General features: G+C 44.4%; 1 protein-coding gene and 2 pseudogenes across 2 annotated transcripts in view; 1 reads left to right on the forward strand and 2 right to left on the reverse strand.

Moving 5' to 3' along the window:
- ZFP3 (ZFP3 zinc finger protein) overlaps positions 1 to 24362 on the forward strand; it is an 87014-nt gene that overhangs the window by 27513 nt on the left and 35139 nt on the right. The window lies entirely within an intron of this gene.
- ZNF232 (zinc finger protein 232) lies at positions 3576 to 7076 on the reverse strand (annotated as a pseudogene).
- Positions 14259 to 16881, reverse strand: ZNF594 (zinc finger protein 594; annotated as a pseudogene).

Below are 24362 nucleotides of genomic sequence, written 5' to 3' on the forward strand. Positions count from 1 at the left end.
AGTTTTTTGCCATCCTATCAAGTTCACCTTAGTACTATACAACCTGTAAATTTCACCAGCATGTGCTGAGGTACCTTCCAGTTTTTGCAATGCTGTTCACTGTCCTTGATCTGCTTTGCTTGGTGAGATCCTCTATCTTTCATAACAGGGCAAATGTTATCTACTTTCTTTAGATAGATAGATATAGTTTTTCACGATTAACAACTTATTGTAAGATATTCTGGATTGGAATTCCATGGTAGTCCAGTGGTTAGGACTCCATGCTTTCACTGCCTGAGGGCACGGTTCAATACCTGGTGGGGGAACTAAGATCCCACAAACTGAGCGGGCAAAAAAATAAAAACAACCCCTCCCCCATCATCTGAATGGTTCTTTTTATTTTTAAATGTTACTGAGATTTCTGGGCTGGTGTTTATTATTGTTTTGTTTTAACATGTTCTTTTAAGTGATTCCTGGTCTAAGGCACCTTCCTCGGGTTGTTGGGTCTGGGATCTTTGAAACTCCAGAAAATTCTGTCTAGAAAAATGTGCATGCAAATTCAGGGAATTCATGGACCATCTGAAACCCATCTTTGAACCCCTGCAGTCCCTTACATGTTTTGAAATCAAACGTTTACTTATAACACAAATTACCAAGTAATCCGCAATAACCTCATCACATTCCCTCCGCTTTGGAGATGAAGCTATGCCAAGACTGTGCCCTTGGGTGAACCCCTGAAAATGGACGCGAATTGGAGCCTCAGTAAAATCCAGTGGGAAGTGGGGTGCGATTCTGGTGATAACCTGAGGGCGGAGCTTCAATAACATGGGTCCTTGGACATTCATCAACCTCAGGCTGAGCACCTACGACGCGACTGGACCTGTGTGTTGCGCGGGGGCTGCGTGCCACGAGGCTGGTGGAGACTTGAACTCTGCAGCAGCGGTCAGCGCCGTGGAGTGGAAGTAGGAGAGAATGCTTCGGTTTTCCCATGGAGCAGGAAGCCCGCCTCCTCCCTGAGAGCTGGGGAGCGGCGGCCGACGAGGCCAGCCAGGACGCGAGCTCACCCTTCCCCAGCCCCTGGCCGACCCTGCCATGTCCCTGTCTCCAGCTCCAGGCTTCTCATGGGGACTCGGCCGCGACTCTCATCTCTCCTGCTGTGCCGCCGATGAGAACGCTGATGTTCTACTTATTTGTACCACGCTTTGCAGGCAGTGATTTTATCGGTGGACTCAACTTTGCCGGCACCGCCAAACCTTTAAGAAGTCGCCGAAGGCACTCGGCCGCCACTGCCTCCGGAACGAAGAGGAAGGAGCTGCGTCGAGTCAGGGTGCGAGCCCTGCAGCTGGGGCTGCGCTCGGAAGCCGGGCAATCCTCCTCTGTGCGCCACCTGGCGGGCAGGGCGGGCGGCACGCCGCGCTGATTGGCCGAGGCCCGAGCTGCCTTTTTGCTGGTGACCAGTTAGGGCAAGAGGTCTGAGGGCCCGGAGTGAGCGTCGGCCGCTGTACTACGCTGACCCCCCAGTTCAAGTCCAGGGGCGCCCACCACCCGGGACCTGGGCCCGTATCGTTCTCAGGTCGTTCGTGAGGATATTTCACATTTCAAGGTGGGATTTCTTACGCTGTTCCCAGACGTTCACCTGCCGTCTCCTAGGTGCCTTCCGACTTAAAACCAGGCCTATTAAGATAATTATCTAATAACTAACTACTAAAATTTAACTTAGTGGCAGTGGGGAAGGACACACTCAAGGTACAAAAGGCAAATTTGCCTTCAGAAAGAAGAAAGCACTGTCCTCTGAGGCTGCTGGAGGGACTAAGAAGACAGATGTGGAGGGGATGAGGGCAGGGGGCCTGCAGAGTTGATCATTTGACGCCTTTTGCTAAGAAGTGTGGTTATACATTGGAGTGAGCAAAGGTCTGGGTCAGCTTCCGAAGATTACCCAAAAAGTCATCAAGAAAGGAGACAAACTCTTCTTTAACCCTCATCTGCTGGGTACATCGGCATTCTCTGAGCTGGGCTGTGGTGGGAACGAGCTGAAACTTTGGTGGCAGGAGGACTGTAATCCACACTCCACTCCCTTGACTCCCAAGTGGGAGTCATCCTCTGCTTCCCTGATCCTACTCTGCCATTTCTGGGACCAGGACACTCCTTCCCCAGTCAACCTGCAGCACCAGGTTGCAGAAGTAGGGAGATATTCCATGGGGTAGAGCACTGCTCATTGTCTTTCTAAATTAGTTATCTCCTTCCCCTTGGGTTTTAATTGGTCAGACTGTCACCTAGCTGGAGGTGTTTTCCAGCAGTAGGTGGATGTGGCAGTGTAACTGAATCTTCACCATGATTCAGTTGGGGCACCTGCTGTAACACCTGGTGAAAAGGAAACTGCCTGTCCTTGAGACTGTTACTTCACTCTTCCTAGGAGCTGGAATGTGGATACAGTAATGATCCAGCATCAACCATGCAGGCAAACACATCCTAGTCTAGGGGATGGAGGAGCAAGTTGGGTCCTTAAAGTATCTAGTGAAACTAAACTCAGTTGTCCCTTAGACCAGGGCTTGGCAAACTTTTCCTGTAAAGGCACCAGAAGTAAACATTTCAGGCTTTGTGAGCCACACTTCTTTTTTTCCCCTCTGCTTTTTACATTTAAAAATATAAAAGTGATTCTTAGCCTGTGGGCTATAAAAAAAAAACTGGTCACGAGCTGGATTTGGCTGTTTGCTGACCACCAGCTCATGTCTGGACATTTATGTGAGAAAGAAAAACTTGTATCAGAGAATCAGGAAGGCCTTTGCCACTAATGGGTACTCAAGGGACAAAGCAAAGAGGAAGGGGCTTCTGGTCCTGGTAGTTTTCCCTTCTTGTCCTTACCATGTGGCACCCATCCTCTGGTGAGTTTGCAGGTACCTCAACCAGTGGCTTCCTGCCCTGGCTTGTATCACCTTGATGAACTTTACAAGCCAGTGTCATGTTGGCCAATATTTAACAACTTTTTTTTTTTTTTAAAGCTCTGACTTCCACAGTGAACTCCCACCATCACCAACGTTAATGCAGGCTGGTGAAAAGGTGCAAACTGGCTGTTGCATGCCTCTACAGACCAGCTCTCACACACCACTAGAGCAGCCACACCATTCCAGAGTCCTGGGCTATTTGTGTGTGGCTCTCCCTAGAGGTAATAGCTGTTCCCCATGCTGCTGGTCCTATATTCTTAAGATCTGTTTATCTCCTTTAATAGATCATTCCCCTTGACTATTAATACTTCTTTATATTAAACTTTCCGTGCTCAAATAACAAGTGTGGTTTCTGTCTCATGCTTGGACAGTTGTAGATGGGACCCTGTCCAAACAGGCAGATTACTGCAGGGCTGAGGAAGGGCCAGGACCAAAGACCCATTCATAAGAATACTAATACAGGATGGCCATTACCTGCACAGCAGCTCTGTGCCAGACCCATAACTCTAATGAAGTTGGCATGTTGGCTGTTACTCAAAGCCAAAGGTATGCTAGTTGATACAGCCATCTCAAACAGAGGGTGTGAAATGATGACCTGCAGGTAGTAGGACTAGATACAGTTTTTCCTAAATCAAGAAAGACACAGGAAAAATCTTAAAGAGCTTATAACTTTTATGGAATCTAGTCCTAAAACTGATTAGACAAAAGTACAACTCTGCCTGCAGACTTTCTCACCCTCAGTCCATGGGGAAGGCTCTTCTCTGGCATGAACTCTTTGGTGTCTGATAAGCTTGGAACTTCATCTGTAGGCTTTCCCACATTCTTTACAGATGAAAGGTTTCTCTCCACTGTGGATTCTCAGACACTGACTTAGATAGGAGCTTTGACTGAAGGCTTTCCCACATTCATTACACTTGTAGGGATTCTCCCCTGAATGAATCCTCTGATGCTGAACAAGATGAGCACTCCACCTGAAGGACTTCCCACAGGCATAGCACTTGTAGGGTTTCTCTCCTGTATGAATTCTCTGATGCTGAATGAGGTTTGAACTCTGGTTGAATATTTTCCCACAGTCACTGTACTTACAGATTTTCTCTCCAGAATGAATTCTCTGGTGAATATAAGGTGTGAGTTATAAATGAAGGCTTTACTACATTCACTGCATTTATGGTCTTTCTTCCCTGTGGGAGTTGTCTTATGGGTTACAATCATCTGTCTGAAGCTTTTCCCCTGAGTGGGGGACTCCCCCAGTCTCTCCCTTTTAAGATTTCTCTACTGCTGCTCTAAAGGACCCTCACCTTCAGAGGCAGCTTCAAAGGTAGCAGTGCTGGTGGTGAGTTTTTCTCTGAGCACCTGTGATTCCACTTCAGTAATGGGTGGTTGTGGCAACTACCCTTTGTCCTTGGTCTCTGCATCATCTTCTGCAATGTTTGATGGAAACTGCAGATATACCTGTTTTGAGTGTACAGAGAAATGACACTCAGATTAGGATTTCTGGCATGAAAATAAAAGCTTGAAAAATATTCAGTATACACGCCACAGAATTCAGAAGGACAGTCACTTACATATGAGGTCATCTCTTGGTAATGGGACTGTGTACGGGAAGCTTCTCCTTTTTTTCTCATCCCTCCTCATCTGCTTTTTTTTTTTTTTAATAATTTTTTAATTTATGGAACACTGAAAAATGTTATTTGAAAAATAAAATAAATTTCAAGGCAGGATCTTCTTTTTAGGATTTATTTACTCTTTAAAAATATGAGAAAAAGTTAATATTTTCAAGAAACTGGGGAGTGGTTAACTGATGTTGTGTAGAAAAGGAAAAATGAGAATCACAGGGTGATGGAAAAGGATGTTCCTAAAGGCGCAAAGACCCTGCCCCTCTGACTTTGTGATCTTCACCTCTTCCCAGTCAACCCTTGCTCCTCCAATCTGTAGTCACAGAAATAGGTCCCCAACCAGCTGGCTCTTTACTGAAGGGATGACTGTCTGCTTGGTGCTCTCGGCCTTTCCCTTTGACCTGCTCTTTAAAAAAAGAAAAGACAAATGCTTTGCCTTTTCATCTTTAAAAGGTCTGTAACACTTTGTGGTTTTAATTGTCTGTAATGCTTTCTATAATCTAAAAAGGACAAACAGCAATGGCTATAAGGTAATGCCAAACTTTAAAAATACATACTTTTTTCCAGGTTAAATGCTTGTGGTCAAGGAAATATGAAACATGCTTACTAGGAAAAAAAAAATCAAACAATAGTTAGCTTTGAAGAGAAACTTATGAAACAGAGGTGAAGGAGACAAGGAAAACTCTGCAAGACAGGGAAGGAAATGCTGGGAAGTAAAAACATACTTTTGGAATAGACACTAAGATTAATCTCTGTTTTTTGTTTTTCTTGTTTTGTTGCTAATAAGAATTTGAATTTTCAGATGCTTCTGTCTTGTGGTGGTGGAGTTATGGTGTAAAACCAAGTGTTAAATAGAATCTTCTTGATAAGCAACATATTCATGTCACATTCCAATGGTTTATGAGGTCATACAGTGCTCTGCAAGGACAGTGCACGGTCCTGAGGCTCTCAGTCTAGGGTCAGCCATAGACAGAGAGGAGAGGATCTTTATGGGGATGGATGAAAGCTGGGGAGGAAGTTGTTGTGGTAAATCTGAAGGGCAGAAGTATAGATAAAAGAGAGTTTCACATGGGGCTTTTAGATGGGGAGTAGGTGGTAGAGAAAGGTAACGACAGGCTGTATCTCACATGGAATGCCTTATAGATTACAAAGTGTGTTTTGGAAGCCATGAAAAATTTCAAAGAGAAAAGATTTTCAAGCTGGCCTGTAGCTCAGGGCAGTGAAAATTATGAGGCTAAAAGTGAATGAAGTATTTTCTGGTCCTCCTTCAGGGCTCTCGGGGCTTCCCCAGTGGCTCAGTGGTAAAGAATCCACCTGCAGTGCTGGAGACACGGGAGATGCAGGTTTGATCCTTGGGTTGGGAAGACCTCTAGAAAAGGATGGAAACCCACTCCAGTATTCTTGCTTGGAAAATCCCATGGATAGAGGAGCCTGGTGGGCTGGAGTCCATAGGGTCACAAAGAGTCAGACACGACTGAGCATGCACACACTGAGGGCTCTCTAAACCAAGAGATGCTGGTGAGGTTTTATAGCCAGATACGCTAGAAATTTAATCCTTAGAGCTACTACATAAAGTAGGTTATCATTATTCCTAATTTTGTGGGTGATGCGTCTCTCACCTAAGTGATAAGAACAGTAAGGCCAGGATGATGACAGCTTCTGAGCACCTGCTCTGTGCCCTTTATACTCCCTCCTCCTTCCCTCCCTTCCCACAGAATCCTCCTACTCAACACTCTCTGGGAAGGGCCAGGGCTCCATAGGCTGCAGCTGGAAGCTTGGTTTCTCCTGGGCTGCTCCCAGAGCTGCCTTCTCCCATTGCTCTTCCCATGCAGGTCCGCACACAAGACCTGGGACCTGGGGGTGATCAGGTACCACTTGGTTTCTGTGGGACCAAAGCTTTCAAGGAGACTTTAGAGAGCCTCCTCACAGCACAGGGGCAGGAAGAGGAGCTAGAATCTCATTCAGGGCTTGAAGGCAGAAAAGACAGAAACATACACTCAGTGTTCTACTTGGCCCCAAACAGTTTTGAACTTGGCAACTCCCCCTACTACTGCCCCTCTTTCATACTGGAAGGTCATTGATCTGGTTCCCACAACAGATTGTATGTTCCCCTTTCCACCTAGGGCCCTGGTTCATTGAGTCCTTTCTCTAAGTCCTCCAGCACAGCCACAGCCTTCTCTCCACTCTTAGGGTGATGTCCCCACACCCAGGATTGGAGCTCCTTGGGCAGGATGGTCAGGAATTGTTCCAGTACCAGTAACTCTAGGATCTGCTCCTTGCTGTGACTCTCGGACCTCAGCCTCTCACAGCAGAGGACCCTTAGTCAGCTCAGGGCCTCGAGGGGACCAGGAGTCTCTTGGTAACAGAGCTGCCTGAAGTGCTGGCGGAAGATCTCTTGACTGAAAGAGTGGATCCCATGTAGTCTGTTTTCACATTCCCAAGTCTGTTCCTCTTCCTTTGGCTCCATCATCATAACCTTTTCTTGATCCTGTGTACCTAGAAGGGCCAGAGTTTTAGCTGCTGTTAGTGATACAGCCATCCTAGCTTGGATTGGCTCTGGAGAAGACCCATACCAACCAGAGTCTTTCAGGGGCACGCTGTCATATAAGCAGAACTTTTTTTTTTTTTTTTTTCATTCATTAAATACACACTCAGCATCTACCAAGAGCCAAACCCTATACTATATCCTTTAATCTTTCCTTCTCTATCCCTCCTCAGATTCCTATTCCAGTGTCACTACCTTTGAGAAAGTCTGGTAGACAGATACATAAAGTGTTTTTTACACTACATATTACAACTTGATAAAGGCTATAGTAGGAGAAAACAGCACGAGGGGTTGGGGAGAGGGGAGTGTTCTGGAATCTCATGGGAAGAAACAAGTTTGAAGCAAAAGCCAAATTTCCAGAGCTCGGAGCTGAGCAACTTTCAGAGCAAGGTGACTGGCCTGTTTTCAGTTATTGACTCTCAGAGGTGTTGGAGTGAAGCCTCCTGCCAGATGGCTCCTTCCCTCTTCCTAAAATTTCAGTAGTGGCCACAACAAAAGAACAGTTTAAATTTCCTCTAAGGCAATCTTATTCAAACGCCCAGGATCTGTAGCAGGGTCCTGTTAAGGGGCAGCTATTGGGCAAGACTTGGTCTCGGTAAAGTGTCCAGCGTCAGGAAAATCTAGAGGGAAAGCAGTGGAACGCACCCAGAGGCCATTAAAGGCACACAAACGGGGGCCACTGGCTACGGCCGAGGGAGGCGCAGAAGACGAGCGCGGAAGCCTGTGTCTCAGGGTGATGTCCCGGTGGCCAGTTCCCAGTTGAATTCCTGCGCACGGCACTGGGTACGGGGTCCGCCGGATCGCCTGGCCTGCTATAATTCCCCATCCTTCACTTTAAGCCCTGGAATCTCCAGAGAAGAGGAGCCCCGGGCCAGCCCCCGCCCTCCATGAACCGTGGGGCTCTGGACTCCTTTCCGTGCAAAGGCGCGCCATCTGTCCTCGGCTCCTCAAAGAGCTGCCCGCGGGGTGTGTTCACTGCGGCAACCGCCGCTGCCTTCCTGGACCGGCTACAGCAGAGCGGGCCAGCGGGCGACACCCTGAGGGCCGCCGCTAAGCTTCCACTTAGAGGACTCAGAGCTTACACCTAGCCACTTTTGAGCAGCTCGCGCTTCCAGCTAACCAGGGAGGGCAGGTGTGAGCCTGCGCACCCAAGGCCTCCCCTGTCGCGGAGGGCTCTGGGAATTGCAGTCCTGGAGTGGGTGGGGCAGGTGTGGGCCGAACTTTTTACCTAAAGATTGGCGTGCCTTGCTTCTCTGTTCAGTTGTGGATCCAGGGTCCTGCCCAAGCTGATAGAAATGGCCGGGAAGTTCTACCCTATGCGTGGCCTCTTTGCAGCCTTTCCTCCTCTACCTTCTGTTTTCCACTTACATCTTCCCAGACCTGATTAGAGGGCCACAGCCGGAGAAAGAAGTTACCCTTAAGGAGAAAGTGTTGTTATTCAGTTGCTCAGTCCTGTCCGACTTTTTGCGATCCCATGGACTGCAGCATGTCGGGCTTCCCTGTCCTTCACTATCTCCCAGAGTTTGCTCAAACTCATGTCCACTGATGAGTCGATGATGCCATCCACCTATCTCATCCTCTGTCACCCTCTTCTCCTTTTGCCTTCCATCTTTCCCAGCATAAGGGTCTTTTCCAGTGAGTTGGCTCTTCGCATGAGGTGGCCAAAGTATTGGAGCTTCAGCTTCAGCATCAGTCCTTCAGTGAATATTCAGGGTTGATTTCCTTTAGGATCAATCTGGTTTGATCTCCTTGCTGTCCAAGGGACTCTCAAGAGCCTTCTCCAATACCACAGTTCAAAAGCATCAGTTCTTCAGCGCTCAGCCTTCTTTGTGGTCCAGCTCTCACATCCATACATGACCACTGGAAAAACCATAGCTTTGACTATACAGACCTTTGTCAGCAAAGTGATGTCTCTGCTACTTAATATGCTGTCTAGGTTTGTCACCCCATGAACAGTTTGAAAAGGCCTATGCATGTCCATCAGTAAATAAAAACAATTTCTGGTGAGAAGAAAAATGAAATCTAAGGATGTAGTTAATTGGGGTAGAGGAAAAGGACTTGTTGATAGAGGAAATTACTGCTATCTGCTTTCCCAATAATAACAAACATATGCCTGATTATGAGTTCTCGGGAAGGAAAGGCAACCATGATGAGAATGGAAAAGAACAGTAGAGCATCCAAATTAACATGGCAAAAAACAGAATGAGCAAAATAGTATGAATCCTAGAAAGAAAAGAATCCAACTGGATCAAAAAAGGAAATCAAAAGAAAAATTACAAAGCACTTATAAGGCAATAAAGAGAACACTTCATGGTAAAATCTATGGGACTTAGCAACAGCCATACTTGAAAATGTACACCATAAAATCACTGTTGATGGTGACTGCAGCCATGAAATTAAAAGACACTTGTTCCTTGGAAGAAAAGCTATGACCAACCTAGACAGAGTATTAAAAAGCAGAGACATCACTTTGCCAACAAAGGTCCATCTAGTCAAAACTATGGTTTATCCAGTGGTCACGTATGGATGTGAGAGTTGGACCATAAAGAAGGCTGAGCACCAAAGAACTGATGCTTTTGAACTGTGGTGTTGGAGAAGACTCTTGACAGTCCCTTGGACAGCAAGGAGATCAAACCAGTCAATCCTAAAGGCAATCAGTCCTGAATATTCACTGAAGAACTGATGCTGAAGCTCCAATACTTTGGCCACCTGATGTGAAGAGCCGACTCACTAGAAAAGACTCTGACACTGGGAAAGATTGAAAGCTGGAAGCAGAAGGGGATGACAGAGGATGAGATGGTTGGATGGCATAATCGACTCAATGGACATGAGTTTGAGCAAGCTCTGGGAGATAATGAAGGACAGGGAAGCCTGGCTTGCTGCAGTCCATAGGGTTGCAAAGAGTTGGACACAACTGAAGAATAACAACAACTGCATCCCCTGTTAATGAAAAAAGATATAAAACAATTTAAAACTAACCTTAAGAAACTTTAAAAGCATAGTGAAATAAACCTAAAGAAGCAAAGAAGAGTGAATCAGTAAAGATAAAAAACAAATTTAAAAATAGTAGAAGGAATAAATTCAAACGTTAATTTCCTTGAAAAAAGCAGCAAAATAGATAAACTTGTTTAGAGCCTGATTAAGAACAAGAAAAATTAAGAATTGGAATGAGAAATAAAACATAACAACAGAATCAGAAGAGATGAAAATAATTAGAGACCATCTCACTCAGCTTTAGGGTAGGATATTGAAAAATCTAGATAAAAATATCTTTTTTTTTCTTTTAAATTATTTATTTATTTATTTATTTTTGACTGTGCTTGGTCTTTGTTGCCACACAGGCTTTTCTTTAGTTGTGGCACGTAGGCTCAGTAGTGAACTTTAAAGTTTGGTGCCCGAACTTTAGAGCACAGACTCAATAGTTGTGGTATACAGGCTTAGTTGCTCCAATGCATATGGGATTTTCCTGGATCAGGGATCGAACCTGTGTCTTCTGCATTGGCAGGCAGATCCTTAACCACTGGACCACCAGGGAAGTCCCAATAAAAATATCTTTTAGCAAAATATAAATTACCAAAATTGTGTGCACCAGCCAGATGTGTATAAAACAACCCGATTCTGGGGGTACAAGATCTCAGGAAAGTGCTAGAGAGCAATTACTTTTAGATATAACATGAAGTACCATTTTCTGGCAAACAACATTTCAAATGGGAATCACTAAAATACTTAACTAGAGGGAATTCCCTGGTGGTCCAATGGTTAGGACTCTGGTGCTTTCAGTGCCTGGACCGAGTGCCATCCCTGTTGGGGGTACTAAGATTCCACAAGCCTGGTGAGGTGTGGCCAAACCTGCCACCTTCCCCTCCCCCCAAAACACTTACCTAGAAACCAGTCACCAATTCAAAACAGATACTTTGACCAAGCAAAATATAATTTAACCTGAATTTTTCCTATACTGACTAGTTTATGGCTGTATCTAGAGTGGAAAGAAAAGAAAGGAAATTACACATACTATGCTCTTGTGATGACTATAGTTTTCAACAACCAACACAAAACTAGAAAATTATAAACATGCATGTTCATTCAAACATTTATTGAAAAAAATTATTTATGTAAATCTAGGTCTGGGCTACAGGTGAGGGGATACAAAAACATAGCTCCCTGTTTTCAAAAAGCTAAATGTGTAGGAAGTGTAAAGAAAACAAGAGAATATACATAAAAGATTTACAGTGTAATAATGGCTTCTTGTAAGCTCTGAGGCCAGAGAAACAAAGGACTTTGGTTTGTTCATTCAAACAAGCCATGCTTCAGTGCTTGAATTTTGCTTACAATAAACAATGTGGGGGAAAAAGTGCCAAGGCATTTTTCTTTAAAGAATTGAGTGTGTGTTCATCAGAACCTGTCAGACATGTTCATGTTTAAAGAAAAAGGTTATTTTAAGTGATAGGGACTCTGAAAGCTGCAGGGGATCAAGGCAACCTGAGATAAGAGTTAGGACAATGCATTAGCTGTTAGCGGTTTAGGGACAGTAATTAGACCAGGCCTCAGACTGGAAGCTTTCATGAAGTGAGAGACAAGTCAGTATGAGAGAGCATATTAAATGCCAAGCCAAGAACTTTAAACTTTAGTAAAATGGGCAGCCACTGGATCCTTTTTGAATGTGAGTTTGCGTTTGTTTGTGTGTGAGATGATAAAAGCAGTATTTGAAGAAAATCAAGCAGTGGTGTACATGATGGATTAAAAAGGTGAACAGTTCCAAGACAACTAGAACAGTATTGGAAGACCAAGGCTCACAGAAGACTTGTTCACTTTCACCCTCAGGGTCGCAAGGTGCTGCCAGATTTGATCCAGAGATTCTTTATGCTAAAAGGAAAGAAAGCACATTGTGGGCGGGTACAGTCTCCTTGATCACACATCCAAAAAATGCATGGATACCCTTCAGAGGTAATCAGGAGAAATCATTATACTCAAGATTCTAACAAAACTCCAGAGACAGACAAGCCAGTCCTTCCAAATTTGTCCCCAGTTGCTTAAGGTCTTCTTCACAATAGGCTTAACTCATGTACATGGCTGACCAGAATTTTAGGTCTTCTAATCTTCTCAACTTCAGACATAGGAAGAAAGTTCTTCCAAATCTTTATATCATCAGAGATTCAGCAACTGAAATGAGAAATGACTTGTACTGTAGCTGCAGCCAAGGGACATCAACATATTACCTGCTCAATTTTAAACATCAACTGCTACATTCAAACCCATCCTGCTTCAGTGAGGAAATGAGTTGAAGAAAAGAAGCCAAATAAGGAGTAGATTTAGTGACCAATGTCACTAGTGTGTTTGGTAGATTTGATAGTGTGTTGGGAGAGGGTCCTCAATGGCATGAAGAAGAGATTTTTTGGCTGCACCATGTGGCTTGTGAGGATCAGGGACTGAACCCAAGCCCAAGGCAGTGAAAGAACCGAGTCTTAACCACTGGACTTCCAGGGGATTCCCCAGTAGCCAGCTTTCAGGGATGGTGTGGATGGGCTTCTCCACTTGAAGATATCCCACTGCTGTTCAGGACGCGCTTGTGGAGGAGCCCTAGCCCCCAGTGCTTTGAACTTTAAGGGGTCCTTCTTTTTTACACCAGCCACAACACAGCACTGTATTCTTACACATCTTTTATTTTGCTTGTAAATACTTCATCTTTTGTTTTAAAATGGTTAAAGCTCAAGATGCCCTTCTGTGTGTCAACAGTAGATTTCAGTTTTCTCATTTAAAGCTCACAATTACACCAGGAGGTAGATTATTTTATCACCATTTTATTAGTAAGGAAAATAAGGATCAGAAGGGTTACATAATTTGTTCCAGGTCCTGAGGCCAACATGTCCTACTGGGATTCAAACCCACATCTGCGTCCCCTCCATTACACCACACTGCTTCTCCTGAAATAGTTCATCAAACTAGTTTTCTATCAGACTCTGGGTTCCTATTGGGATGCACTGCCACTACCCATATCACACTGAAATGCTTCCTTAAATGGCCCCTGGTGACTGGTGTTATAAATATCCAAGGGCAGGGCTTCTCATCCAGGGTGCTGTTGACACTTAGGGTCAGATAATTCTTTTTTGGGGGTAGAGTGAGCTATGTATTGTAAGATATTTAGCAACATTTCTGCTTTTTAGATGCCAATATTTTCTTCCCAGTTGTGACAACCACAATGTCTCTGGGACATTGCCAAATGCCCTCTGGGAAGCAAAAATCACCCTGGTTGAGAACCACTGATCCCCTCTGTGCATCTCACAAGCTATTCCCACTGAGGAAAGATATAGGTTGAAATTCTCACCTTACAGTGTCCCATTTGGTAACTTTCTTGTCTGCTGATACATGTAATTTCATATACAATCTACCAGTAGTTCATGGTACAAGAAATATTTGACAATTGTGTTTGACTGCACAGATAAACAGGGCCTAATTACCAATATCAGTTATCAGATTAAAGATGACTAATCTCTTTCAGAGTTCTGCTTAAAGTCTCCAATTCTCAAATAATTACAAAGCTCTGGTTCAAGACAAAACCACTTTCCTCTAATCACTTCACCTTTCAAAGTTGTTGCTTTAATTCCTACCAATTCAGGTCACCTAAATGCTCTGCCCTGGCACTCAGTCTAGTCCTATTTCCAACATCCACTGTCCTTTCCTTTGCTCTTTTATTTCCTGATACTAGTCATTATCATTCTTTCTCTGGGGTACACTTCACTTGGCTCTTGTATCCTGGCCTTCAGCTCTCCTGTTGTCGAGTCATTTCTATTAGTTTTTGTTTCCTCTCAATTAATGGTTCATTCTAATTAGTATTATCACATATACATAAGCGTATTTTATAAGGAGATAAAAGGGGAATATATATAAAATATATATCTAACAGGAAGAACTCATTCCAGAGAGATTTAATCACCCTAAAGTACTTAAAGCAGATTTATACTTGTCACTAGACTAGGTAGTCAAGATTGAAATGGCTCCTTCCATGAAGAATTTAGTTCAGGGGTTGTTGGCAAAGTGATTTCTAATGGTGTTAACAACAATGGAAGTCCTCTGAAACATTCTCAAGTAATTGTATCCTCTGGATCATATGCCAGTTTCAGATATAAAGCAGAGAAAAGGTGATTATGTCCAAGAGCTTGCCCACATTACACTTACATGTTTTCCATCCATTAGGGCTCTTCAAATGTTTTCCTACTTTCAAATGGTTTTCAGCAATAAAAACCCTTTACTGTGCAATAAGACATGGTCTCCATCAAGCTTTTTCTACATTCATTAGGTTTCTGTTTCCTATTAGAGTAAGTCATATTTAAGGACTCTCTTGTGTTCCCCAAGCTCCTTTCCAGTGTGAAGTTTCTGATGTTTAAGAAAAGCTGTGTGCCTGCTGAAGGCCTTCCCACAGTGGTTACATTCAAAGGCTTTCTCTCCAGTGTGAATTCTCTGGTGACTAACAAGGTGTGAGTTCTGACAGAAGGCCTTCTTACACTCAGAGCATTCATAGGGTTTCTCGCCAGTGTGAACACAGTGGTGTTTAATGAGATCTGAGCTGTCCCTAAAAGATTTCCCACATTTATTGCACACGTTAGGTTTTTCTCCACTATGTATTCTGTGATGTTGCATAAGGTCTGAGCTCTGAGTTTTCCCACATTCCTTATATTCATGGGGTTTCTCTCCTGAGTGAGTTATCTGATGTCGGGTGAGGTCTGAGCTGCCCCGAAAAGTTCTACCACACTGACTGCACTGATAAGCTTTCTCTTCTTGGTGAATTCTTTGCTCTTCTCTAAGCAATTTTTCCTTGCTGAATGTTTTCCCAACTTCCTTAAGTTTCTCTCCAGTATGAAGTCTCTGATGCTTGAGAAAAGCTGTGCGCCAGATGAAGGCTTTTGTGCATTCCTTGCATTCACAAGGTTTCTCGCCACTGTGGATTCTGTGATGCTGGATGAGGAGCGAACGTTGCCGGAAGGCTTTTGCACATTCATTGCGCTGATAGGGTTTCTCTCCAGTGTGACTTTTCTGATGTGTCATAAGGTGCGACCTCTGGCCAAAAGCTTTCCCACATTCACTGCATTCATAGGGTTTCTCTCCAGTGTGAGTTATCCAATGCCGAATTAGATCTGAACTTCCCTGGAAATATTTTCCACACTTAGTACATCATAAGATTTTTCTTCCCGTGCATTCTCTGTTGTTGGATAAGATCCAAGTCAGAAGTACAGGCTTTTTCACATTCAAGTTCCTTGCCAGTGTGTAGCCTCTGATGTTTCAGAAATGCCGTGTGTCCACTGAAGGATTTCCCACATTTGCAACATTCATGGGGTCTCTCCCCACTGTGGTCTCTGGTGTTCAGTGAGGTGGGAGCACTGCCTGAAGGTCTTTTCACAGTTGCTGCCCTTGAAGCCTTTCTCTCCAGTATGAATTCTCTGATGTGTGACCAGGTGTGAGCTTTGACTGAAAGTCTGTCCACATTCATAACATTTATAGGGTTTCTCTCCAGTGTGAGTTCTGTGATGAATAATAAGATCTGAGCTTTGATTGAAGGCCTTCCCACATTCATTGCATACATATGGCTTCTCTCCAGTGTGAATTCTCTGATGCAGGACAAGGTTCGAGCTCCCCTTGAAGGCCTTCCCACACTCTTTACATTCATAGGGATTCTCACCATTATGAATTCTCTTATGTCAAACCAGGTTGGAGCTCTGATTGAAGTCTTTTCCATATTCATGACATATATGAGGTTTATTTTCTGTATGAATTCTCTGATGTATAATAAGATTTGAACTTTGATTAAAGTCTTTTCCACATTCACTACATACATATGGTTTCTTTCCTGTATGAATTCTCTGATGTATAATCAGGTTTGAGCTTCGATTGAAAGTTTTCCCACATTCCTTACATTCATAGGTTTTCTTTACATTATCAATTTTCTGATGTTCAGTTATTTCTGACTTCTGTTTGAAGCTCTGACCACAGACTTCATATCTGTGGGATCTTTCTCCTGCAGAAAGGGTTTTTTCTCTTTCCTTACATCCATGGCCTCTCTCTCCTGCAATCGTTTTTTTTGGGGATCACATTCACTTCCCTGATACCTCTCTCTTGGGAAGAGGGATGTCTCACTGAATCATCTAAGGAGCTTATCCAATACCTCAATAACCTGTCCTCAGGATCATCAGTTTCAAATAACCCACGTTCCTGGGATATCTGTCTTGGGATATCTGTCTTGGGAGTCTTTCTTTCAGCCCTTGCTGAATCTTTTTCTTCTGAAATTTCCATCTTTGACTTCCAATCTTTTATCTTACTCCTGGTCTCAGAATCTGAAATGATAAGCAGACCATTCTATAATTCCTAAAATACAAATTTCACCTCTTTCCTACACCAGAAGGTCTAAGAGGGAGGTAGAGGGAAGAACAAGGAACTTAGAATAAGACTCTTCCCTGCTGGCACTGAGATTTAGACATTTTTCAGAGGGATTGTGGCTATCACAGGAACACACACTCTATTGATGGAGAAGAAACCTACTGGGGTGCAGGCTGGAGCTGGTGTGTAGGAGTGGCCGGCAGGGTGGTGGAGGAATTCACTGGAGGAGGTGGGCAGTCTGGAGCTGGAAGTGGCCTGTTTGATGGGGTAGGAACCTGCTGGGCCCTGTGTCCAGGCCAGAACGGGTTCACAAGAAGCAATCACTAGGGTGAGTGGCACTCACCCTAGCTGATCTGTTGGCAACCACACCCATAAATACACAGCACACCAGCACCAGCAAAAGAAGTTCCTTCTTTTTCCTATGGCCTTGCATTTCCCTCCAGCAACCTCTGTTGACAAAATATAAGTCTTGTACCAGCTGGCAAAGGAGATGGTTCAGATCTAGTAACATAAGCAAAGCAAAGAAGGGTAGATTTGGAGTCGAGATATGATAAATTAAGAACTGGTACACTAATACTGCTATATTTAAAATGGATAATCAACAAAGACCTATTGTATAGCACATGGAACTCTGCTCAGTGTTATGTGCCAGGCTGGATTGAAGAGGGGTTTGGGGGAGAATGGATAGACGTATATATATGGCTCACTCCCTTTGCTGTTCACATGAAACTACCAGAGCATTGTTAATCGGCTATACCCCAATATAAAATAAAAAGTTTAAAGTTACATAAAAAAAAAGACTGGGTAGTGGGAGTGAAAAAGTGGAGGTGAGGGGGAGGAGCTGGTGAATTCCACTTCAGACATGTCATATTTGACTTAACTGTGAGGCATCCAGGAGGAAACTTCTGAGAAGCTGATGGATCAGCAGGTCAGGAACCCAGGAGGAAAATCTAAAATGGACACACAGATTTTGGAATCATCAGTATATAAGTAGTATCTAAAGCAGAAAAGTGACCCTAGTGATTACAGCTTAGAGGCAGCTTAGGGTTCTGAAAAGAACAGGGCTTGGAAGCCAGCAGAGTCAAGTTAGAGTCCCAGCTTCTTCATCTTCCCCAACCATCATTTCTGCAAATGTAAAACAGAAATATCACTTATTCCAAAGTGTTATTGTACACATTAAAAACAAACAAACAAACAGAACCACCCTGGGAATTCCTTGATGGTCCAGTGGTTAGGACTTGGCACTTTCACAACTGTGGCCTGGTTGAGGAACTAAGATCCTGTAAGCTGCACGGCACAGTAAAAACCAGAAAACCCACCCCAATGTACAGAAAGCCACACATCACTACAGTGTAAGCCTCCCAAGAGTGTAAGCTCCATGGGGGTGGGGGGCTTTATTTTGTGCAGTGTTGGACCACTACCTGGACCATAGTGGGTGCTCAATTAAAAAATCATTGAATAAGTGAATAGTAGGTTATCTCTCTGGAGAAGGCAATGGCACCCCACTCCAGTACTCTTGCCTGGAAAATCCCATGGACGGAGGAGACTGGTAGGCTGCAGTCCATGGGGTCGCGAAGAGTTGGACACAACTGAACGACTTCACTTTCACTTTCCACCTTCATGCATTGGAGAAGGAAATGGCAACCCACTCCAGTGTTCTTGCCTGGAGAATCCCAGGGACGGTGGAGCCTGGTGGGCTGCCGTCTATGGGGTCGCACAGAGTCGGACACGACTGAAGCGACTTAGCAGCAGCAGCAGCAGGTTATCTTTCTTCCTCCTTCCCCTTGACTAAATAATTCCTGAAATTCTTGTCTCTATCAGCTTCCATAATGCACGATACTCCACCCACTTTACTTTACTTTTTCATTGTCTTTACCCTTTCAGCTTTTCCAGCCATTAAATGTTAGTGTTACTAAGGCTCAGCTCCTAGTCCTCTCCTTTTATATTCTGTGTCTCAATGACCATATCAACTCTGGCTTCAGTGATCACCTTTGTCCAAAATGAATCATAAATCTAAAACTCTAACTCCTCACTTACACTGTAGCCTATATTCACAATTCATCTCCAGTCCAATGTCTTACTGGCAGTCAAGAAGAATCAAATGTATAAAAATGAACTCATCATTTTGCTTCTAAATGTATTCCCCCTTCTTACAGCTGTTTCTGCCCAAATGACTACTTTTTATTGAATAAATATTTAACGTGCCTACAGTGAGCCTACAGTGTCCAGTCACTGTTCTAGGTCCTGGGATACTCTGGTGAAGAAGCCCCTAGTGGGGCTTGTACTTTTCTAAGCCAGAAACACAGTAGTTTACCAAAAATGTGATCCATACAGCAGCAACATCAGCCTCACCCAGGAGCTTAGTAGAATGCAAATTCTGAAGCATCGCCAAGACCCACAGGATCAGTCTGTTGGGGAGGGGCCCAGCAATCTGTGCTCATCCAGCTCACGCTGCAGGTGATTCCTTAGCTTTGCTACAATCTGAGAAGCACTGGTGTAGTCATTGTGGACTTCTCCTTCTCTATCCCTTCTGTCTGTATATTTTACCTAAGACTGAAAACTGCTCCAACTCCATCTAACTCAAAATGTTCTCACTCCATGCTTGGATTCTTGTAAAATCTCTAAACATGTTTTCTGGCTCCAATCAGTGCTAAGAACACTGTCAAATGAAATAATTTTCTAAGGCATGGCTTACACCAATGAGCAAAAATCTATCATGATTTCTTCTATCACCCATTAAAGGAAATAAAAGCTTATCATTGACTCACAGAGCTGGATTATATCCTAGGGCTGCCATGACAAAGTCCCATGAACCAGGTAACTTAAAACAATAGGCATTTATTCTCTCACAGTTCTGGAAGTTAGAAGTCTGAAAGGAAGGTGTTGCCTGGGTGGCTTCCTCCTGAAGGCTCCTAAGAGTAACTGGTCCAGGTCTCTCTCCTAGCTTCTGGCGACAGCAGGAAATCCTTTTGTTCCTTGCTTTGCAGATGCAGTACTCCAGCATATGCCTCCATTTTCACATGGCATTGTGTCTCTTCATTTGGCCATCTTCTTATAAGGACACTGGTCATATTGAAGTAGGGGCCCATCCTTGTCTTACCCAGCTACAATCTGCAATGACCCTGTTTTCAAATAAGGTCACCTTCTGAGGCATGAGGGGCTAAGACCTCAACATATCCTTTTGCGGGGTACAATTTAACTCCTAGCAATAGCCCCGCTCTATGATTCTCTAAGAGCGAAACTATGCTCTCAAATCCTCCCTAACATTCCCATATACTAGGCTTCTTCCCATTCTGTCCCTTTGCCCATGACTCTCCTACTTGTGCTCCTTCCTACTCTCCTTCATCTACATCAAGATCAAATGCGGCAAAAGGCCAGGCAGTTCATCAGAACGAGTAACAAAAACTAGGTGGTAAATGACAGCTGGTACTTTGCTTCAATGTCTGGGAGACAATGATTAGTGGGGACTGGATACCTGAGAATCTTACACTGAGTCTAAAGGAGGGAACTGCTACTCAATTCCTGCTAATTGTACCATGCAGACACATGGGTCCTGTTTGGCCACATCTTCTGATTTTCCAAGAGATGCTAAAACCCCAGACTTTTGAGTGAGTAGATGTGAAAGAAATTTTCTGACTTTAAAATATTGGCCACTAGTTCAAGTAAAAACAAACAGCATGAGTCAAGAAAATTTGTCTAGAGGGAACTCCCTGATGGTCCAGTGGTTAGGACTTGGCACTTCCACTGCTATGGCTGGAGTTCAATCCCTGATCAGAAACCAAGATCCCCACAAGCTGCAGGGTGAGGCTGGGGTGGCTGGGGGCGGGGGGGGGGGGGGCGGCGGTGGTGTAAAATGTGTCTACAAAGTAATCTGGCCAAACTTTTACTATCTCTGACTTTCACAAATACCTTCCACTGTTTCAGGCTCATCTTAGTTAGTACCTTCTACTATTTCAATCCTTATTATTATTATTTCAATCCTTTAAATTCTTATTCATGCATTAGATGATGCTACACAAGACAAGAGGGGCTTCCCTGGTAGCTCAGACGGTAAAGCATCTGCCTGCAATGCGGGAGACCTGGGTTTGATCCCTGGGTTGGGAAGATCCCCTGGAGAAGAAAATGGCAACCTACTCCAGTACTCTTGCCTGGAAAATTCCATGGATGGAGGAGCCTGGTAGGCTACAGTGCACGGGATCGCTAAGAGTCGGACACGACTGAGCAACTTCACTACTACCTAAGACAAGAGTCCCTGCCTAGGGGCCTGGAAGACTTAAGACACGACACCAGGTAGTAAGTGCTTGTGAAACAGACCCTTGTTTAACTAAACAAGCTAAAAAAGATGAACAGTTTAAAGTGGGAGATGGCAATCCTGGGAGGCTTCCCTAAGAAAATGACTTTTGAAGCTATACCAAAAAAAGTATACAGATCTTCACAAAGAAGAGACCAGCCCAAGTCCCTCCCTTTCTGAGCTCCAACAGTACCAACATTTTAGATCAGGTATTAGGACGTGTCTGAACCATACAGTTCATTCCTGTGGTTCAGTCTAGTCTTCCCAACGGGGCTGTCCGTTATTCCTGGAGAGTAGAAACCCGATCTTGTACTTGAAGTTACATCTACAAATGCGCTTGGCACAGCACTGGACAAGGAGCAAGGTCAGTTCACACCTGGGGGTTGATTCTGGGCCTGGGAGAGATGTGGTTTGCAGAACTCACAGGAGGGAACTGGAACAGAAAGTAAAAAGGGGACACAGCGGAGGAGGGGAGTTGGGGATGGGCGGGGCTTGCCAAGACCAAAATGAGGGCCAAGGCGCCTAGGTCCTGAAAGCTGCAGACTCTCTCCCTTTTTGGTGATGTTAGGTAGTTAGAATAGGGAGAAGGAGTCCAGAATGGCGGTGGCTAAAAGACAAGAAAGAGAGAAGCCCGCGAAAATAGAACAAAGGAAGGTCCGAGGACCGGAGTGAGGACCTCAGGTAGAACAAACAACACTCCTGGCTAACCCAATTTACACAGGGCAGGCTGGTGTGTATGTGTGTGTCGGGGGCGGGGGGGAGGGGGGCGGTGCGGGCATATAAAAAAAGGACCCTAAGCTCTGGTGCGCTGGACCGCTCTTCTCTTCGTGTCTTTGAGTTGACATGCCGTCACATCTCGAGGATGGATTTTGTTATTATCTAAATAAAATAGAGCTGTAACACTGTAACATGGAGCTGTAACACTGATTTGTCTAAGAGCTATAACACGGTCTGTCCAAGACCAGAGAGCTATGACACTCCGAGGGCTTTAATGTCGGACACTCCAAATCTTTGTTGTGATGAGACAAAACCGAGGAGTATACACTCGCCTGACAGAGAAATGAGAGTTCAGCGCCCAACTCCGAAGATCTGCTCCCCAACTCTCTTCCTGGGGCCCCCCAGTTCTGCGATCGCGGCATGGTCTCACCGCCAGGCCACCCCTAGGGGGCCCCCTCCACGGCCACCAGCGCTCTGCCCCTGTTCCTCCCTTGGGCGCGGGGCCACCACCCCTGACACCGCTCCAGCGGTGGCCGGTCACTTCCGGCGTACTCCCGCAGGGGGCCGTTCACCTTCCCGCAGCCGGCTGTGCCGGCCAATTCGCGGGCCCGCCCCCAGGCCACCTCCCACCGGCTCTGGGGTCTACCCTGCGCAGGCTCGGTGTCGTCGGCTCGGTCTCGCGCGAGCAGAGTCCTGAGGGTCCTGCGCCAAGCAGGTTGGTGCACCTGCCGGCGCCACGTTACACGAGCGAGGCCACCTCCGAGACGCAAGTCCTCCGGGGGTCCTAGACTCGCCCACGGGCCTGCCTTCGGCCTGTCGGTCTGGGTGGGCGTTCTCATCAGATAACCACATTTAATTTTTAATCTTTTTCTCCCTGCGTGCCTTTGTGGTCTGATTCATTGATGCCTTCTATTTGCATTGCCCTGTCAAAGGCTTGGCAGAAAAAAAGAAAAAAGCCTTGGCAGTACGGAGATTTTAAAAAGGATAGCGAAATGTTTAACAGGTCGAGTTCTGAGTGAAAAAGATAATTAGAAAATCAGAGAGAATCGTTGACCCACCACTTATGGGTGTTTGACTTTGGGCAAATTACCTAACCTCTCTGAGTCCAATTTAATGGATTACCCTCCTTTTCCTCACTGATTTTAAATACTGTCTTTAACTGAAATAACTGAAGTCGCTCAGTCGTGTCCGACTCTTTGCAACACCATGGACTGTAACCTACCAGGCTCCTCCGTCCATGGGATCTTCCAGGCAAGAGTACTTGGAGTGGGTTGCGATTTCATTAAATTCACGTATGTACTTGGTTATGTATTTTAAGTACTTTCTGTTTGTTACCTGTTTCTATCTGCTTTGATAATAAATTGTTACAGTGAGCTTTTAACTATGTTTTAAAATCTGGTGGGCCAGTCTTCCACTCGGAGAAGGCAATGGCACCCCACTCCAGTACTCTTGCCTGGAAAATTCCATGGATGGAGGAGCCTGGTGGGCTGCAGTCCATGGGGTCGCTAAGAGTCGGACACGACTGAGCGACTTCACTTTCCCTTTTCACTTTCATGCATTGGAGAAGGAAATGGTAACCCACTCCAGCGTTCTTGCCTGGAGAATCCCAGGGATGGGGGAGCCTGGTGGGCTACTGTCTATGGGGTCGCACAGAGTCAGACACGACTGAAGCGACTTAGCAGTAGCGGTCTTCTACTCTTTTTTTCAGAAAAGTTGTAAACATGAATGTTTTCTTGTATTTCTTATATTACTTTTAAAAGCACAAATAGCGGTTTTTTTTTTTTTTTTTTAAAGAACCAAAATCTGCTTAAGCCAGAAGAATGAAAAAGGGTGGTTGAGGGAAGAATGCTAGCTACATTTTTATTTTTATTTTTTTTGAGAAATATAGAGTCATATTGAGAGCAGTTTGTTTTGGCTTTTTAGTACTTTTTTTTTTTTTTTTTTTTTTAAGAACAAAGAGCATTCTGATCTCATCTGGGTTTAACGTGCTGCTCCTGTGAATTTATTATGTAATTCATTTGCTGTAAAAGTATGTATGTCATGCCTGCTCTCTGCCAAACACTGGTGATGCAATGAATGTTGAGCAAACCCAAGGTCCCCTCACGGAACTTAAACTCATCAAGAGGAGATAGTTAAACAATTCCATGAATAAATATAAAATGTTAACAGTAGTGAGTGCTGTTCTGAAGAGTACATGGTGCCCTAAGTGTTTATAAAAGATTTGACTACACAGGGAGGTCTGTGAAGGTTTTCTGCAATCAAGCTCTCCCTGAAGAGTTAGGCCGATGAAGGACAAGAAAGCCACATACACCCATCTCTACTGGAACGTATGTAACAGGAAAGTCCAAATCCTTCTTTTGTTGGAAGATCTGAATTTTACTTTCTAACAAATTTTCATTGTACAGTATTTTAATTTTATTATGCAAAATCTTTACATCACCCAAGGGACAAGGTGTTAACTAGATAGGTGGAAACAGTCATGGATATTAAGTTGGGAGGGTTTTTTTTGCAAGGGGACTAACTGGAAGTTGGTGGGTGAATATTTTCATGTTTTGATGGATTTTCCCTACCCGGATTCATAATAGTGGAGATTTAGTGAGTATTTGAAAAAATGGGGACTTCTTGGTAATCATCTTTAAAGGTAGGGCTGTTTCATTGATGATGGAGGGCAAGGATGCCTGAATCCGTTTTTTGCAGTGACTTTTGGTTGCCTTTGAAATCTTTGTAATTCACCATGGGCTTCCTTGTCATAGTTACTAATATTCTAGAATCATAGAGATGGAAGGAACTCTGAAGATCTCTTCTTTTTGTGAGCATTTCTTTCTCTTTTTGTGAGCACAATCAACGTTCCTTCCTCCCTTACATCTTTTCTCCTTCCCTCCCCACCTTCCTCCCACAATATTTAT

The sequence above is a fragment of the Bos grunniens genome, chromosome 19 (assembly GCF_055505025.1).
Source record: "Bos grunniens cultivar Pamir isolate PY7600 chromosome 19, Bosgru_T2T1.0, whole genome shotgun sequence".
Taxonomy (NCBI): Eukaryota; Metazoa; Chordata; class Mammalia; order Artiodactyla; family Bovidae; genus Bos; species Bos grunniens.